The following is a 21,098-nucleotide window of genomic DNA, read 5'->3' as shown; positions in this document are numbered from 1 at the left end:
CAGATACATATCTACAAACTTGGCTGATGTACTTTCTGCCTCTGCTTTAATTTCCTCATTTATAAAATGAGTATACTAACATCTACCTCGCTGACTTACTGTGAGGATTAAGGCGATTAATCAAAAACATGCAAGTAGTCTCCTCCTGCTTCTAATAAACGTCATATTTTATGGTCATCACTCTATTCATTCACTCAACATTTTATTTATTTATTTATTTATTTATTTATTTATTTATTTATTTATTTATGACATGTCAGTTTCCAAGTAGCATGCAGGCACTGGGGATTCCTTGTGTAGTGAAACACATGCAAAGTAATCGCCCTTGTGGAACTTATGTGTTATTGACTCTACACCTAAAAAGAAAAAAAGATCATTTGTGAAACTTTGGATTTCATGATTTCTACCCTACACTTTTGGTAATTAATTCTTTGAAGGTAATCTCCAAATAAATTACCCTTCCTCTGTTGTTTCAGTGAAATAATAGGTACCCTATTTGCCTTCTGCCTTTCATAATTTTATAGATACAACCTCATTTTAATATTGAGTACTGCCAAAGCATTAAATGAAAATATTGTAAAAAAATATAGAAAAGGGAAGTTTCTATACTTATCCACAAATTTGTTCTCTTATTGCTCAATACAACCAGTCTTCCATTGGTTATGATTGGTACCACCTGGACATAGCCTCTGATTTACTGTGGTTCTTTTTAAATCCTAAAAGCTAACATTATGCCTAGGAACCAAATAGTAAAACACAATTCTTTTTTTTTTAAACACAATTCAATGTTGTCTTTACAAAAAAAAAAAAAAGAAATTAAGTTTCCAAATATTCTAGAAAAAAATATCCGTTTTTCAATACCCAATTTTGAATGAATGAACCAGAAGCCTACAATTCTAGAACAGAAGTCTGAGGCCAGAGGTTACAAAGGGGTCTAATGTCCAGCCCTTGTTTTTGTCGTCCCTTTTTTCTAATTTAACTCAGATGCCTCATGTTTCTAATATTGTTAAAATAACTGTATTTTGGGTGGGTTAAGTTTGAACACTATATACAGGAGTTATAAAAGCCAACCACATAGAGGATATCTCCAGAGATCTAAATCAGATCATATTTTTCTTTCTAAAATTTACTAGTTCATCCATTCTTATTAAAGTTTGTCTAGTAAGTCCTAATCTTCATCTTCCTCAGAACAGTAATTTGAACTTTTAAAATATTATCTCAGAATATTGCTAACAAAATTATTGCAATGGATGATGCTCTAATCTTCAGTAGTATTGATAATGACTTGGAATTTATCATACCCTGGATTTTTTATAGTCACCTCTTTAGACAAAAATCATTTTGCACTTCCTGTTTTGTCATCCTCGTCAGAGGCAGAAATTCAACAGCAAAATTTTCAGATAAGGAAACCAAAGTTTATAGAACCTTATTATCAAATAAGCATGGTTAGTTAAAAGTTAAATTTGAAGAGAATCTCAGGTTATGGGACCCTCCCTAGAAAAGTCAGTCGATTAATATAAATTTACAGTTTGTTATTCTCAACCAAGCACAGTTTCACTTGCTCTTTGACTCTCCCATTGATAAATACAAAAAAATTATTAATAATTAGTCTCCAGGAGATATATCAATTGACTTTGACTCTTCTCAATCTCCTCTCCTACCCTTCCTTGTCTCCAGGAAATAACCTTGCTTCCAATTCCTCAAACTCACTTAGCAGTAGCATGCTTTTGAATTTTGCTCATTAGCTCTAACTGCTCAGAGAGTTTTTCCTTTGTAGAGCTCACAACTTTTCCCCCTTTACCCTCAGCTCAAATGTGCTTTTTTCCTAGGAAATATTGCCTTGATCCCAAAGATGCTTTCTCAAAGCTCCCAAAGCACCTGTTGAATTTGTTATCAAAGCATAAATGTCTTTAGAGTGACTCACATGCCAATGTTCTTGTTTCAACCACTGTATTACAACTGACTGTGTCATTTGCTGCTACAATCCTAGTATCAATTTAATCCCCAACAGGCACTAAATGAATGTTAACATGAATGTTTTGGTGTAGGGATGTTCTATCCAATACATTTAATCTGCAATAAATAATTACTTAATACCTACCAGTTGCCAGGTAATACGTTGGATAAAGGACCACACACTGTACAAGCAAATAAAATAGTCCAAAAGTGCTATGTTGGGGCTAACTTAAGTCACAATTACCAGCATATGAGAGATATTTCTAAATCAGTTCTGGAATTCAGGGAAGGCTTTGACAAGAAGGTGATACTGAATCTAAGGTCCAAAATGTAATATAGTTCATAATCCCTTTTCTGAAATCCTGGAACCAGATGTGTTTCCGACTTCAGAATTTCTCACATTTTAGAAAGGTGATATGGTGATTATATAGTATATTATGTAACATCCCTAATGGGATTTGGATAGCACTCCAGTATTTAAAATATCTATATTTCAGCAGAGAAATGTTAATGTTCACTTTATTTATTTTTTTAAATGTTCACTTTAATTAGTAAATAATAGTATCATGTTAGTTCAAGACACCTCTTGCTTCCAAATATGCATAGATCAGATTGGGTCCAATTTCCTTGCCAAATAAATTCCAAATTTTTTTGTTTCCAGAGCGTTTTGGATTTTGTAATAGGAAATAGATGACTTTGGACCTAACATAAAAGCAAATACTTACTGGGTTCTTATTTTTTTTGGCAGGCACTGTTATTTATGTTTATGGTTAAATCATTATTACAACCCTGTAATGGATGTACTATTTCATGAGACAGAGAGAGATTAAGTTCACAGAGAGACTCAAAATCACACAGCTGAGTGACTAGATCAGATTTGAAAGAAGGCAATTGTGTGCCGGAGGCCATGCCTTTAACCACGCTGAAAAGTCTTTTTTTTTTTTTAAGATTTTTATTTATTTATTTATGAGAGACACATATCGAGAGGCAGAGACATAGGCAGAGGGAGTCCGATCAGGGACTCATCCTGGAACCCTGGGATCACACCCTGAGCCATCCAGGTGTCCCTGAAATGTCTTTCTGTAGGTCTTGCAAACAAAGGGAGTTAACAATAGGGTAGCCAAAAAAGGGTAATGAATGGAGAGGGAAGCAGGGCAGAGCACATTCTAAAGAGGTATTTCCATAGTACAGAACAAAGAGCCTTATAAAGCAGGTAACAGAGTTAGTATCTTGTGATTTATTTGGCATCAAATAGGCAAAAAGGGAAAAGGGGTGTTAGGAAATAAGATGCACAAGAACTCAATGAACTTTATTCCAAACATTGTAAGCGTAGGTGTCTATGCATTAGTCCAATGGAGAGGTTCCTACATAGCTGCACAAGTGTGCAAGGCTTGGCAAAAGGTGTAAGGTGACTATGTTGACATGAGATTATCAGCAAAGGAATAGTAATTAAGCCATGTAGATGAGTGATACCCAGACAAGATATGTTTTAGAAGAAAGAAATAGAATAAAGAAAAGAATAAATTCCTTAAGAAACAAATTACATAAAAGAGTAGAGGAAGGAGAATACTAGAGGAGTCCAGAAATAGCACAAAGAGAAATAGATGATACTAGAAGATTATGATGTTCTAGATTCTAGATTTTCTAGGAAATATAAGACAGTACAAAGAAAATGAGTAAATTTAATAATTTTTAAAAGATTTTATTTATTTATTCATGAGAGACACAGAAAGGCAGAGACATGGGCAGAGGGAGAAGCAGGCTCCATGCAGGGAACCTGATGTGGGACTCAATCCCAGGACTCCAGGATCACGTCCTGAGCTAAATAAAGGCAGACACTCAACCACTGAGCCACCCAGGCATCCCAAGTTCATTTAATAAATACTAAATAATACCCCAAGTATTATGAAGGTCTTAAATATATCTTCTTAATAAAAAATTAGTTAGTAAAAATAAATATTAAAATTATGAAATAGCTAGAAAATACTAACAAAACATTAAGAAAAAATTATGTGATAAGGCTAAAGAAAACAGTGGAAAATTGGTAGTCAAACACTCCTATTTTTTTAAATCAAAAAGTAGTCTTAAATTGGGATTGTGAAATATTCTAAAGCTGATCTATGGTAATGGATGCCCAGTGTAGTAAAATCACTAACTGTTGAAATTTTTACACTTGAATTTTATACATAAAATTTAAATTTTACATTGAAGACACCACAAACAAATAGAAAGATATACCATGATGAAATAATATTATTAAAATATCCATTCTACTCAAGCTACCTACAGATTCAATAGAATTTTTTACAGAACTACAACAAAGAGTCCTAAAATTTGTTTGAGGCTACAAGATGCCTCAAATAGGCAAAGCAAACTTGAGAAAGAAGAACAAAACTGGAGATATCAATATCCTAGATTTCAAGATATACTACAAAGCTATAGTAATAAAAAAATGTAGTGTACTGGCACAGAAATAGACACATAGGACAATGGAATAGGATAGAAAGTTGAAATAAGCCCATACTTATACAATCAGTTGATCTATGACAAAGAAGGCAAGAATATATATATAGGGAAAAAGGTAGTATCAGTGAATGGTATTGGAAAACTGGGCGGCTGCATGCAAAAGAATAAAACTGGGCCACTTTCTTATACTTTACACAAAAATAACTTCAAAATGCATTAAAGACCTAAATGTGAGTCCTGAAGCCATCAAACTCCTAGAAGAAGACATAGGTACTAATCTCTTGGATATCAGCCTTAGCAACAGGTTTATATAAGAATGTAGTTCTTCAAGAAAGGGAAACAAAACAAAAATAAACTATTGGGACTACACCAAAGTAAAAAGATTTTGTGCAGCAAAAGAACCCATTTTATATAAAATCAAGGTTACTCATCTATAACAAAAAAAAAGGCATATAATCTTGCCACTTGTGACAAATGGATAGACCTAGAGGATATTATGGTAAGTGATATTAGCCAAACAGAGAAGGAAAGATACCATATGATTCTATGTTATATGTGGAATGTTAAAAACAAAACTAAATAAAAACAATCAATTCACAAATACAGAGAACAAGCTGGTGGTTGCCAGAGGGGAGGGTAGTGGAGAAGTGGGTGAAATAGGTGAAAGGAATTAAGAGGTACAAACTTCCCGTTATAAAATAGAGAAGTCAAAAAAATTAAAAAATAAAAAATAAATAAATAAAATAGATAAGTTATGAAGATGAAAAGTACAGCGTAGGGAACATACTTAATAATACTGTAATGACATTGTATCATTTCAGATATTAACTACATTTACCTGGGGAGCATTGTATAATCTATAGAACTATGCTTCAATAATAAACATTAAAAAATAAAATCAAATAATGATTTAAAAAGTTAAAAAAAATTAAAATGCTTATTTAAAAAGTCAGATGGTTATTTATTTGGTTTCATAATATATTTTGGTCACATTCTAGCATAATGATTAATTTCTGACAAAGAACACTCATGGTAAAAAAAAAAATCAAGAAAACTCACTATAATTATCCTTATTTAATATTTTGGGATCTGCACTTTCCAATGTCTTTTGTCAAGAGGGGGAAAGGGGAGGAATATGATTGAAAGAGACAAAATATCAACACTTCTAGTTTATTTGGTTATATGATTGGAGAATTCAAGATGTTTAATAAAAATATTAAAAATAAAATAAGATTTTTAAAAAGTGATTCTTAACACAATGTGATTTTACAAAAATCTGTTCAAAAAGACAACTTTTTAAAAAGTATAAGAAAAAAATATTCCACTTATACAATCAAACATGAAAGTAAAGTCCAGGATATCTGCTGAACCAAATGCATCAAGATCTCTGAAAGTAAAATTATTAAAGAACAAAAGAATTAACTAAACCAAATCCATTATTCATCAATATACCATGCAATATTGTTATAGTGTAAATTATTCCTAAATTAATATGGCATATTATAACCCTATTAAAATTACCAATATTTTTACTTAGGGAGACTGGTTCTGAAATATACTTGGAAGATAAACATTTAGAAATATGCAAGGAAATTCTGAGTACAAGAAAAGAAAATAGTGGCTAATATTCCTCCAAAAGAGTAGATACTCGTATAAGGCCACAGAAATTTAAAAAAAAAATCATTTTGTTTTGATGCAGAAAAAAATAGATTTATGAAATAGAATTGAGATTTTAGCAAGAGAATGAACTGCTCACAACATTTTTTATGATAAAGGTGACATTTAAACCCAGCAGGTAAAAAATGCATTAATCCATAAATAGCACTGGGGCAACTGGGAAGGTCTTTAAGTAACAGTATTTTTTTAAAAGCAGAGGAAAGAATCAAAGAAAGGGAAAGAGGGAGAAAAAGAATAATCTAGATGCATCAAAGAATTAATACAAAAAGTGTAATAAGAAAAAATAAAGAAGGAAATAAAGCTGTAAAAACAGTTGAAAAAAAAAGCCCACCATATATGTGCTCTCATATATTAGAATGGAAAAAGATTAATTAACAAGGCATAAACCCAAAAATTAGAAAGAAGAGACTGATAAAATTGAGTCTACATAAAATTTTGATGTATTTATAGTAAAACCATCATAAACAGTTTCAAATGCAAACATTACCCTGAGGAATATACAGATAGATTCTAGAATTCTAATATGACTCCCAAGATTCCTAGCTTCTGAAAACCACAGGATTGTACAATTCCTTTCTCTTTAAATGTATGTAGAATTAATAGAATATGGCTAAGGTGAATGGATTTTACAAATTTAATTAGGGTCCAGATGGTCGACTTTGAATTAACCAATAGGGGGAGGAGTCCATCCTGGTCTAAAAGGTGAGCCATTAAAAAAAAAATGCAAAAAAAAAAAAAAAAAACAGATATTCTCTGTAAGAAGAGACATGAAGCAACAGAGCTTGTCTCCCCCACCTAGAAGAATTCAGCTCTTGGGTATAAGAGGATCTGAAAGAGGGCCACGTGACGAGAGACAATGGGTGGACTTCAGGACCCAAGACTGATTTTGAAAATAATACTTTGGGAAGTGAGACTGAGATTCTGGATTATAATTCTGAATTAAAATTCTTTAACTGGAAATGTCTATTACTGTGTCTATTACCTTCATGACTGCTTTTAAGAAAATAAACCTGAGGAAGGAAAGAAGTAGAATCAGTGCATATGGACAACAGTGTGACGGGACTATTCATAAAAGCAAGATATTAGAGAAGACAATAATGAGGTAGAAAGGAGATAAAGATTGGTAGAAAAGAGACAGGCATAAAAAAAGGGTTTGAAAATAAAACGAAATGGGAAATGATAGAATAAGAGCCTCAAGGATGAAGAAAGCAAGCTGAGGATACGAAAATAATTCAGTGCTTCCTCATTTGGCAGCCAGCCTTCTCATTCGGGGGAGATTCTCAGAGCTGCAAAGATTGGCCCTATGGCACATCTTAAAACTATTTTCCAACATTTCTCTACATGCCTTCTTTTTCCTTAGCAGTTTTGTCACTTATGTCTTCCCAGAAACCATAGCACTGAACGAGAAATTAGCCTAGAGAGTATGTAGTCCAACGACTTTCCATGCTGGGTTGAAGGAGGCAAAGAGAGCCCCAATGTAGACACAGTGATTCTCAAGTGAGGATAAAGGTCAGAGGGCAGAGTGAGAGAATGAAGTTGTGGGCAAGTGCTCAGCAAGGGAAGGTATTTCAAAGAGCTGCCACATTTATAATCTAATTTTATCCTTAAAGCATCCACAAAACAGATAAGCCAGGGCTTGCTATTTTTGTATTTCAAAGGCGTACCTGAGGGCCAAAAGGATGAGTGACCGCGGTATATGACAATTTGTGTGCACATTTTGGTGGCTTCTTTCTATGACACCATGTGAAAACTGAGAGTTTTAAATGGTTTTTCTGATGATCAGAACGCTTTCTGATTGTTTTGAGAGTTTGAAGGTTTTGGTATTCTCTAAAATTTCATCTCTCTTACTACCAAGTGCAATTTTGTGTTCCAATCCAAAAATTTCTTGACAGTGGTTATTTCTGTAAGGAGGGGATCGTGGATGCCTTTTCCTCTTTTCTCTTTTCATTTTTCTAAAATAAGCATGCATGAGATTTATCATCTCCAATCTATAATTGTTACAAATTTTCAAAAAAAAATATTTTAGCACCTATTAAGAGACTTCCTGACAAGAGGACCCTTAAAAAAATATGCCATGTACCACGAAATAACGTTTTAAAAGAACAATATGTCTCTGCAGAAGTCCAGAGTAAACATTTAAAACAAGATAGGAATAGCTTAGCGTCCTGATTACAAATATAGGTTCTGAAATCAAACGATTTGGGTTCATAGCCAAGCTCTGTGTGACATAATGAGACTCAGGAAACGTTTTCTGCTGATGACAATTAAGAAAGTGGTTAAGATGCACAAACTCTAGGGTACGCACAAGTTGAGTTGGAAAACTGGCCTCAGTATTATTGCAGCAGTGATGGTCTACAGACAACTGAACCTGTCTAACCCCAGGATTTCATGTGTAAAAGAAATATAGCACTTTGTTTGCAAAGTCTGTCAAACCAATAATGATTGCTATTTATTATTAATTAGATTATTGATAACTATGAATTATTATTACTGCTATCTTTGATAATTACAAAGCCTCATTATCCTTTGTGACATAATGATGCTCCTAAAGAATTATTTTGTACCTTACCCTGACTCGGTAATTCTCTGACCCAGCATTAACAAAATAATTCAGATGTCTGAGAGATAAACATAATTCTGCCAAGATCAAGGAAGAGGGCAGTTTTCTTGTGAAGGAACCACAAAAATATGGCAAATGCCTCACCTATTCACTCAGCTTTGATGAAAAGCTCCACAATCGTTTGACCAAATGATATTTCGGGGGGAAATGTGCGATTCATTGGTCAAACTCAGAACCCCCTATATGCTAAAAATAACAGATAGCAGCTGCGCTAGCTCACTTATCAACACCCAATGTTTTTTTCATTCAACATCTATCGACTGTATCCTTACCTAGGCCAGTCATTGTTCTTGGGTCTGGAAACATATCAGTAATGACGAAGACAGACGAATGTACTTTTCTTGTCAAGTTTGGGATACAAGGAGAAAAATAAAATATAAATATACAAATAAGGTCATTTGGGGGTAGTTTTAAGTACCACAAAAATAAAAAAATAAAAAAATAAAAATAAGTACCACGAAGAAAACAAAACAGTGATTTGAGGGAGTGAGTCAGGGGTAGGGATGAAAGACAACCCATGACAGCCGGTATTCAAGGAAGACCTCTCGAATGTGATCACATGGGAGAGGAAATCTGTGTGACAAAAAGGAAAGATTCTGGAAAAGACCAGGGGGACAAATACTGCAAGCAGAGAGGGACGAGGAGCAGTGTAGTAAATGACCTTGAGAATGGTGTGAGAGGACACTGAAGCCGTCAACAACGTCCAGGATCTGATGGCCTAGTGTGATGGGTCAAACCTGAATTTTAACTCTCCTTAAATTTCGGAGCAGCTATGTGAACAGTTTGCCTGTTAATGGGGGTAACTACCGTCGGGGGACCTCCCCCGAGGCTGTGATCCAGCAGAGCTGCAGGGATGGGACCCCCTCAAATCAAGTGCAACCAACGCATTCACTTGGATCTCAGACTTGGTTTCTTTACTGTTACTACAACTGGTTTAAAGATGCCAGGTATTTCGCTTTGCTTATACTTTGTTCCGAGCACAGTACATTATTTGAAAACCCATTAACTAAGTAAGGTAATGATCTTAAACTAACATTGTGGGCTAATAGTTTAAGAGGATAAAAGAAAGTTCATTTTGCTCCCTTTAAGTATCCCATGACTCTACAATAACTATGACATTAAATATAAGGTATGATACTGTTGTCTCCCATATTCGGGACTAAACATGTTTCTTTAATGAGTTCTGAATCTTAAATTTAACTCTATGAGAAACAATGATTTATCTGGAATGCCCTAGGAATAACTAGACGAAGACAGAGACAGGATGGCATTCCTTCATTCTCTTTTCTGATTCACTCACGTGTGGTTCAGAATAAGCCCTCAGTATCACAGCACTAAGGTAAGGGACTCTTCACTGAAATGCTGATGAAACAGAAGGAAATAGCAGACTGACTTTTTCCTCCCTACAATTTTCCCAATCTCCCAAGGCAAGAGCCTCTCAAGAAAAGAGCATTTTTCCCCATAATGGCTTTTATTGGCAATAGATGCCCTGGATGTGACTCATCTGGGCCATGTTTTGTTGGCTGCTCATCTCCCATTTCATTGGCTTGCCACACATGGATAAGTTTTCTTTCTCTGGTTATAGTAGGAGAGCACGAGTTAATCCTCTTCTAATTCTTTGCCCTTGATCATTTACACTATGATCCGGGTTCAAGAGTGTGAAAGTGACTGCCAAATCCATTAAGCAAACTTTTACTCCTCTTCTCATACATACCACGAGGATACCTGTCCTACCTAATATTGTAGACAGGTTTGGGGACTTGTCTACCGCTAGTCAATGTAACCAAAATGTAAGCAAAAGAAGTATCTTTCCATTTTCTGAACTACAAGTATTCCTAGATGTCAATGACCACAGTGTTGCCTCGACTGTCAGATTGATGAAGACAAGCACTGCACATCTAAATGCCATGTACTGAAGACAGTGGAGCCACAGATGAAGAAGCCTGGATCCCAGATTATCTTGTGGAGAGCCATAATTGATCAGAAATACGTGTACTGGAACTTTATGTGAACAAGAAATACATTTTTCCTGTTTGAAAACCATTTTTGATACATTTATTTTAGCAGTTATTGTTGTCTTAAGGAGACAACAAGTGTTGCATTTTAATTCAGAAAAAGATTTGGAAAAGTTGGTTCTTTCCTGTAATATGAAGTAAAGTGACATAAACAAAATCAGCAAGTAGTTGTAAGATAATCTGAAACATCTAAGTGTTCAGACATGTAACCCTGATTCAATGAAAGTCTTCCTTTAGGAAAAAAATAAATCTTTCCCACTAGCTACAAAGCCCTCTTATAATTACCAGACCATTGATTTCCAGGAAGATGTAACAAGAATAGGTAAAATCGAATTTTCAGAAGAGAAAAAGTAGAACAAACTATTAAATGTTTGATTAAATGAGAAACATGTTCACATAAACTAAAACATTATTTTACTTTAAACTGAATTCTAAACTCTGGAGATCCTAATTTTACATATTGGCATAATAAGAGGAGATTGTCCTATTCATCTCTGACAACATTCAAGAAAAGTACCACATACGATATCACAGTTAGACTTTGCAAGGGGTGTTTATGATTTTTGGTTGGGGGCATTATATACTCCTCTTCTTGGTCTTTAAGTTTTTTTTTTAATTTTTATTTATTTATTATAGTCACACAGGTAGAGAGAGAGAGGTAGAGACATAGGCAGAGGGAGAAGCAGGCTCTATGCACCGGGAGCCCGACGTGGGATTCGATCCCACTCTTCTTGGTCTTTAAATTGAAACTTAGTCCCAGTTTATAGCCCATACACAGTCCCGTCTAAAAAGTAGTATCTTGCAAAAAGGCACTGAACATGGTACAAGAAGTCAATAAAAAGAATGAGAGTTTCAGGCAAAACCATAGGCTCTAAATTGGTGTTGGGATTGGTCATTGAGGGGATGAGACTACTGGTTGACCAGTGAGCTGGACCTAGGGCATGAGAGGCTCCTTAACCCCTCCCCTGTCCTTGGACTATACCCCCCACCTACTAGTCACACCCTCGCAGCTGTTATAAAGATGTAGTTTTGAAAAAGTAAGGTGCTGCTGAGACCATCTGGACGGAATATGTGACTGAAGCCAGGTGAGACCTCTGCACAAACTTCCAGGACTCTAGCAGACGGTAGGGGCAGAGATCTGCTGCACCTGTGGCTGCCCAAGCAAACCTCCCAGGTAAGTTCTCGTGCTTTAATTAAATCTGCCAATATCTACCTGCAATGTCTGGCCTCCTGTGGTCTCTCCTTGCCCTACGTGTACAGGGGCCAGTTTCAGATTTCACCCAGAAAACTCCTGAGGTTGTAATTCAACAATTGGGCTTTCTGGTGATACATAGAAGTGATATGATTATTCTCCTCAAACTTGCATGTCACGATGTAAAAGAACAAAGAAGTAAATCGAAAAGTAACTTCACTGCATCAATATTATTTACACCCCATGGAGCATAATCAGTTCACACATTTGGTGGTGGGGAGAGATTCTCAGGGGCCCCAGAAAAGTAATAAAGCATAGTAGCTAACCAAGTTTTGAAGTTTGAATGGTCTAGATTTATGCTGTCCTATACCAGTTGTGCGTCCTTGGCCATTTTATTTCACATCTTTGAACTCCGCTAGTCTTATATGTAATAAGTGACTAAAAACAACTCATCCCATACATGTGAGATATAAATGATATAATGTGTTCATGATATTTAACACAGTGTTTGACACATGGCCAGCTCCCAATAAACGTTAAATGTCTTTTCTGAATAATCTTTATTATTCTTTTCCTCCTCAGTTACAAAGCAATACGCAAAACTTCATACAATATAAGGAATACATAGAGACACAGTGAAATGATAGTAAGGAATCCTGTTGAGCAGTTTCAGTCTTCTTTTAAAGAATTTTCCACATTCAACTCATTTAATTTTTAATAGCAATCCAGGTTTTTTATTAATGAGAAAACCGAGGCTCAAAAAAAAAAAAAAAAAAAAAAAAGAAAGGTGAAGTGAATTGACCGAAATCACATGACCATAGTTAAAATAACTTCCCTCTGGGCCTGCTTCTTCAAGTGGTTTCCTCCTTCGGCCATTTCTCCTTTTCTTATAAAGATAATAGGCCTTTGGACTGAGGGCCCATCCTGGTCCAGTATAACCTTATCTTAACAAACTACATCTGCAAGGACTCTTTTTCCAAATAAGGTCACTTGCTGAGGGATCAAGGATCAGGACTTCAGCATATCCTTTTGAGAGACACAATTCAACTCTTATCACTCTTATAATAATATACGAGTACATTACTTTCTTAATTTACATATTTTAAAGTTCCTTAAGACCAGTACCTATTTAGGATAGTGAATGCAAGGATTGTAATGCTTCTGTGATTTTTTTTTTAGGCTAAAAATATACTGGAAAGCTATAAACTGTATTCATGTATGGATGTGTTTATTTCATATTTTCCTGGAATATTTGGATATATAGTTTTTTTTTTCCCTGCCCCAGATTCTCCAGTCTACAGATTTTGGATGATAGAATTGACTAGAAACAAAACCAAAATTGAGCTCATTTCTATCACTGATGATGTAAAATTGGATATCAGTCAGGTTAGAAATAAAAATCCTTGACACCTTTCTTCAGTTCAACTCGAGGATGTTGAGAAATGTGAAAATAACTTGAAAGTCTTTTTGTATCTGCAGAAGTAGGAGAAATACACATTCAGGTAATAGTGTTGTTCGTTCAGCGCCAAAGAGCGAGTCAGCCTCTCCCGATCAGACACTTTCCGCTCTGTATTTCCTTTGTATCTTCTCTCAGTTCCTTCTACCCAAGCTCTGTACACCAGGACTATCACAGTAAGTACACAATCTGGGTTCATATCCGGATTCACATCTACAGACAAATTGAAGGATCAAGGGTGTTCACTCACTGTCAATTATTTATTGAAACTTATCAAGACAAATCTGATGCACGGAGAGGATTCCAAAATGAAGAAACTTTCCAAACCTTAAGGACCTTGGAAACAAATTGATGAAAATTTCAGACCTGTAACTTTGTAATTTTAGAACTCTATATTAATTTATTTTTACCAAAAATAATTTACCCCATTTTATGCCAAAATTAATTTATGTAACCCTTAAAATACAGATTGTGTAATAACATTGCATTTTTTTATTTGAGTATAGTTGACACACAATGTTGCATTAGTTTCAGGTGTGCACCTTAGTGATTTGGCAAGTTTATACAGTGTGCTGTATTTGCCACAAGGGTAGTTCCCATCTATCCCATTATGTTGCTGTTACGGTATTATCGACGGTATTCCTTATGCTCTGCCTTTTATTCCTACAACTTATTTATTCCGTACCTGATTTGTAATGACATTTTAAAAAAAATAGTCTTTGGAAAAATAATCTAAAGTGATAGACTTTGACTACATCTTAAAATATCATTAATAATCACATATGAAACAGAAATACCTATTGTTACAAAGTCTAAATGTTTCTTCAACTAAAAGTATAGCCAGGCACGATTTTTCATTTCAAGAACAAGGAAAATACCTGGAAATGATCATGTTTATAAAATGACCTAGTGCTTAGTGTTAGAATATTTATAAAAATAAAATGGCCTAATGGTGATTTTAGTTTTGATGAGCAGCCATTAATGACTTATTGGCAAGCATGTTTCTCAAGACACATCATAGTAATCACTTTTACCCATTTTTCAAATAAGATCAATACTGAGGATGTTGAATATATCATGAATACACATGTATATATATTTCTTTAATGTAAACTTTCCATGGAATACACATATGGAAAAGCACCAATCACAAGAGTGCAAATCAATGAATTGTCACAAATTAAACACATGTATAACCAGTAGCCACCTCAACCAGAACGTTATGAGAATCCAAGAAGACTCCCTTACACCCCCTTTCAATTTATAACCTCACAAGTATAAATAGTTTTAACATAATGGATTAGTTTAATCGATCTTTTTAACTAATGAAGTCACACACATTCAGCCATGATATTGGATGTAATTTTTAAAGTTTGCAGTCCATCCACTACTATACATTATTCCCAATCTGTACCTGGCTAAATGTGTATGTCTATATATGTGCTATATATACAAAAATATATGTTTTAATACTATAAAATTATATATCCAACCTATTCTTGATACATATTTGAGTATTACATATGTTAGATGTTAGGCCACTAGCTAATTATTCCATGGTAGCTCTGACTTTTAAAACATTTTTTAAAAATCCAAAACACATTTTTGAGTACTTTAAAAAACTATGAAAAACCTCACGTACAGTTTAAAATATATACAGGGCAAACAAATCTTTTGCAAATAGTGGAATGAATCTTGTCATATCAATATTTTGATAGGTCGAAATCAACAGTTTTATTGTACAGTCTCCTATTTCAAACTTTCAACAAATAATTGTCAGACTTCAGGATATTCAACTTAGAAATCGCTTGACTGTTAAAGGGTTTATTCTGACATCTTATTCAGAGATGCCATATTATTCATGATATGTGTAGAATTAGTTTCCTTTGCCCTTAGGGATTGTAAAGGATCCAAGATCATGCATCATGATTAAAGAGAAATTGAATAGTTAAATCCTTAAGTACATGTGACAAGAAATAAGGCAACCCCTCTGTTATCCAGGCTATTCTTTGGCCGGCTGCCAATGATATTCAATCAGACGGGGACTTCCGACAAGATGCGCTGCCTCTGAATCAGAAGGTCCATATTATCGTTCTCAATAAAAACACAAATGTCAGCTGAGATGGCCCAAGAGTGCAAGCCTGCTGAGATTCCTTTTCCTTTATAATTCAAATAAAATTAGTATCTCTTCATCTACTCACTGGGACACTTAAGACCCTTCTTTTATCTTCAGATGCCTGAGTGCCTGGTGCAGGCTGAGTTAGAGAAACTATCTTTCTTCTCATCACCTCTGGCCCCACTTGTCTCTTATTTTAGGTCAAATCGGGCCCATCAGAGTATTTTGCTTAAACAAAAGAACATTTAATTTAAAAGGAAATAACACAGTCCATTAGTGCCACAGGTTGACTACATCAGTGGTAGCTTTAAATTGCCTTTTTTATTTTTTGCTTCCTTTCTCTCTTGCATGGCTCCTTTACAATCCTTTAAGTAAAAAAAAAAAAATCCATAGCATAGTTTAATTCTGCCATAAATATATGCATGGCTTTCTTTAAAGTTAATTTAAGACCAACTGCTAATATCAGGTTGGATAGAGTCCTGTGGGTGTTTAGTTCTTGGTAGACTCTAAAAATCCAGAAACATCTGGGATGATTTTCAAAATATTATAGTAAATGTATTACTAAAGAGACCTATGATCCCGAAATAACCTACTGGGATGGCATCATAATTTTTATTATTTATTATCTATTAGCTGGGTGATGTTTGGTGATTAAACTATCTTCCTTATCTCTGAAATGAAAAGAAAATAATGGGATCACAGAGTTGTGAGATAAGTTATGTAAGATAGTGTCTGGTACATAATAAGAACCGTGTATGCACTCATTATTAATATTACAATTATTATCAAATGCTTCTAAAATGCAATATATAATTATTATCTGTGAAATTCCAAACTAAAAGAAAACCAGAGTGATGCGGTCCAGGAACCAGAAAGGTTTTTGACTTTTACCTCCATTCTTCAACAGCTATGAAACTTCAAGCTATTAAATAAGCCTTCTGGGCTTCAATTTCCTAATCTGTAAAATGGGCACAGTTATTCATACCTTGAAGTATTGTCCCAGGGATTCAGTGATACAATTAGTGGCATGTTCCAGCAAGTATATACAAAACCTCCAATAAATATGAATTTCCTTTACTTACTCAGTTTGTTTGATGCCTGAGTGAGTGGAACTTTTTTTATAACCTATAGGCACTTGACAAGGGTAAAATAACCGGTGTTCAAGGTGTTAGTAGATTAGAGGTAGAGAGACGAAATGAATCATCACACCTAAACATGTCACATTCTATTCTATACTCTCACCCAAAAAAACAACAGAAAAGCAGACAGTCTGGGATCTTAAGAAGAATGAAATCTACTGCACAAATAAAACATGACACATTTTGTTCCTGACAGTTTTCCTACCACAGCAAGAATTATCTTTACACTCAACCAAAAAAGATGTATGTAACTCAGGTGGGTAAGATTTATAAACATTATGAGGTTGGATTAAAATGAAATTCAAACAAACACTTGTAATCTCAAGGATTAAACCTCTTTCATTTCAGAAAAATGAAATTGAAAATGTCATTTAACCTTCCAATTATTTTCTTTGATGATGGTTGCAATCATTATAAAATATATGATTTGGACAAATGAATGATCAAATGAAATTTGATCATTTTTGATCAGTGAAATGATCAAAATTCCAAGAAGCGTATTTATTTGTTCTACAATAAGGCTGTATTGACTTCTAAAAATACATTCCTGGAAATTTCATGAAATTTCATATATATATCTATATATCTATATATATATAGATATATATATATATAATCTTGTTGATTACTTAATGCTAAGGGGAAAGAAAGCTAATGATATTAAATTGTATCTAAAAGCCTCTTCTAAGTATTCACTTTTTTCAGCCAGACCTAGAACACTATTTTTCTTTTATTTTCTTTTTATTTTCTAAAACTATAACTAGTGTCATTTCCCAATGACAAAAATAAAGCAGGAATAGGTTTTGAGGGTGTCAGGTTTCTAAAGTTTTTGACTAATGAGGAATCTTTATGTCTATACAATATATCATTTCCTTCATGTATTTAATACCAAATATAATTGTTTAGATATCTTGAGATTGAAACACAGCTGATACCAAAATACAGGAATGTGGGTATCTAATGTAAGTGGGATCCAAGTCAATCTGTGATTTCAGACTAATGGGACTCTTGTTCCTAAAATTGTTTTTTTTTTAAGATTTTATTTATTTATTCATGAGAGAGAGACAGAGAGACAGAGACAGAGAGACAGAGAGAGATAGGCAGACGGAGAAGCAGGCTCCATGCAGGGAGCCTGACGTGAGACTCAATCCCGGGTCTCCAGGATCAGGCCTTGGGCTGAAGGCGGCACTAAACCGCTGCGCCACCCAGGCTGCCCTTGTTCCTAAAATCGTTCTAGATCTGAGTTATTCAGGATTGAACCCAACATGTAAATTCCATTTCCATGTCTTTTTGAGATTACCAAATTAGCATGCTTGTACAGTATAACTCTAGAGCTAGTTCATCTAGCTAGGAGAAAAGGTCAATTCAAGAATGTTAATGAAGTGCAATAATTTTAAGATGTTAAGATTTTCCTATTGAAAGTACATTTGTAAAAGTCATAGTAATCTTCTCAGTCTTTTTTTAAATATTATTTGGAGGCATTCATACATATACTTCTTTTGCAAATGACAATGTACCTCCATGCTAGTGTTTAAGAATTCAATTCTGTGTCTCAGACACATTTTCTCCTGATGTCATCCACACCCGTTGCTTCAGGGAATACTAATATTCTGAATGTTCCTAAATCTCTAGCTCTGGCTCAGATTACAGCAAGTTCCTTCAAGTCCTCAAGGACTTCAAACTCGTAAAACCAAACTCATTATCTTTCCCTTCAACTTAACTCCCTACTCTTACTACATTTGTGTCCACCCATGTTCTCCCTTTGTAGTTAGTGGTGCCCTTTTTATTATTCATCCACTTTTGAAAGTCAGAATCAGGGAATCAATCTTAGATATTTTTCTCCCTTTAAAACCTATATCTACCCACTCATTTGGGTAGTTATTATTGCCAAATAGCTTAGGTTTCCAACTTCAATACATACTGACTCTATGAATATGAGAAGCAACTTAATTTGTTTGAATTTTAGTGTCCTTGCTTGAAAAAAAATGATAAAAATAGTATCTCACACAGTTGTTATGATAATTAATTTAAATAAATTAATATATGCAAAAAAATCCTATATACCAGTGTCTGGTATATAGTAATCATCCAATAAATGTTAGTAGTAGCAACAGTATTGGTAGTATTTTTAAGGTGAGTAAATTCTTGTAAATAAGAGCAATTAGAACATTCAATATCTTCTATAAATGAAGAAAATTCGTGATCCCTGGACAAATTTTTTCTTGAGCTGCAAATGAATGGTTATATAAGTGATCCCTTTCCCAAGAGTTCTTCAATATTACAAATGAGGCTAACTCTCATTGTTAAGTAGTTTTTGTTTCTAGAAATAGTCTGCTGCTACAGAAAAGTATTTGAAAATTTCATCAAATTTATATTTTGATTAGGATGATTCTGTCTCCAAAATCTTTTTTTCATTGTATAAAATTATGGTACAAAACTAAGGTATTAAATTTGAGATACACTTTCTATCATCATAACAATAGTAGCAATACATCAGAGAAACATTAGCTTCAAGTGGAATGGTTATAAAATCAAAAGACCATTCTTACTTAATAAAAGATTTTCAACAGGCCAGCTACAGCTTCAATAACAATTCATAAAACCTATTCATTATGAGATACAAATCCCAAGAGCTTAATTCTACATTCTAACTGTCCATCTGTTTAGTATTTATTATGAGTTATAATTATGACCATTTCTTACCATGCTGTGAAAGGATCTGGCTCCTTGATTATGACTTCTTCTCCCATCTTACTTTGTTCTAACCATTGTGTCTTCCTTCTTTTCCCTGAATAACCTCAACCCCTCCTTTACTTTGCACCTGGCAACAATTCTATGAGCAGTGTTCTTATCACCACAAAATTTCATTTGGGGGCACTTAGGTAGTCCAGTTGGTTGAGTGTCTGATTCTTGGTTTTAGCGCAGGTCATGATCTCAGGGTCATGAGATCAAACTCTACATTAAGCTCTATGCTTAGCACAGAGTCTGTTGGAGATTCTCTTTTCCTCTCCCTCTCCCTCTGCCCTTCCCCTTGCTCATGCACACACTCTCTATAAAATAAATAAATAAATAAATAATAAATAAATCTTTAAAAAATAAATCTTTCATTGAGATACACTGTCAGTTGCTACAATTCATAGTATGTTTCAGCTAATCTTATATATTATCAATTTAAGTATGAAATATTTAATAATGCAGAATGATTATATCATAAGCATGCCTGAATAAATCTCTGCAAAATGTATTATGTCCTTTAATTTTCATAGCAAATTTGTAGATAGAATTAATATTGTGATTTTGTAGATGAGGATACTTCTGGTCAGAAAATTTAATTAACTTGCCAAGCTCAAACACATGCTTAATCCAAACTGACTTATTTTTTGTTCCAAGTTGAGTGTATTAATCACTGAATCCTCAGAAAGCACTATTTTTTTTTGTTCCTAAAACATTAACTTGTCTCAACACCAATCAAAGTAGAACACTAACCCTCATTTTCCTGTATTATCTCTGTTGCATATATTGTTTGGTTCTTTTCTGATTTTTCAGACAGGCTTACATAAAAAGAATTGTATGAAGTCACTTTAAATTTTTTCTGAGTCAGTAATCTGTCAAATGAAGTAAGACTTGGGAGTACTGTTGCTGATTGAAAATTAATCATCCTTTATCATATTTGTCCATATATTTGTCAACTGGGATTTTATGAAATAATTTAAATTGATCATGATTTTGATAAATTCCCCAAGTGCATTCAATATTAGATATCAAGTTTAGGTGACAAGAATCATTTCTTGATGAAAGTTAATTTTAATTATCTAGAAAACTATTTCCATATGTTAGATTGTGGGTGACAATATATTTTCTTTCTATCTCTAAAGAGTAATTCTAATTGATCTATTAAAGTTATGAAAATGTAAGAGTTTTTATTTCCCATTTATTATAACTTATTCAAATGAATATAAACATTGTAAGAGTAACTAGGAAAATGAAGTTATATGGAATAATTTAGAGAAGAAAAGATGCACAAGTAGTTAATTGTATTAATAAATATGTTTATGTGTAGCTATGTGTAGCTACATATGTGTAGCTATGTTTGAAAATATATCTCTTTTTTTCTTTTCCTCTTTAAAAAAAATCCACAGGACAACTTTTGCAGCTGTTTCAATTGGAGTAACGGAGAAATGATTTTTTTTCTCACATCTGAGGGGCTCCAAAAAATCAGACAAAATAGATAAAGCAATATTTTTAAAACATTAGATATCAGGCAATGGAGGACAGGGATACCTGAAAGATAGAAAACAAACGAGCTGAGGCTTATAGCTTTGAGAGAGTTTAGAAGCCATAGCATGGGTGTAATAACTAAAGCAGAGCCTGGAGGATTTCATAAGTTAAGGAGATGAATACAGAGAAACCAACCCAGCTAGTTCATATGACATACTACCAGAAATAAGAGAGCTACACAGA

Source organism: Nyctereutes procyonoides, unplaced genomic scaffold, assembly GCF_905146905.1.
Source record: "Nyctereutes procyonoides isolate TBG_1078 unplaced genomic scaffold, NYPRO_anot_genome, whole genome shotgun sequence".
NCBI classification, from domain to species: domain Eukaryota; kingdom Metazoa; phylum Chordata; class Mammalia; order Carnivora; family Canidae; genus Nyctereutes; species Nyctereutes procyonoides.
Note: the sequence above shows the minus strand (reverse complement) of the source record.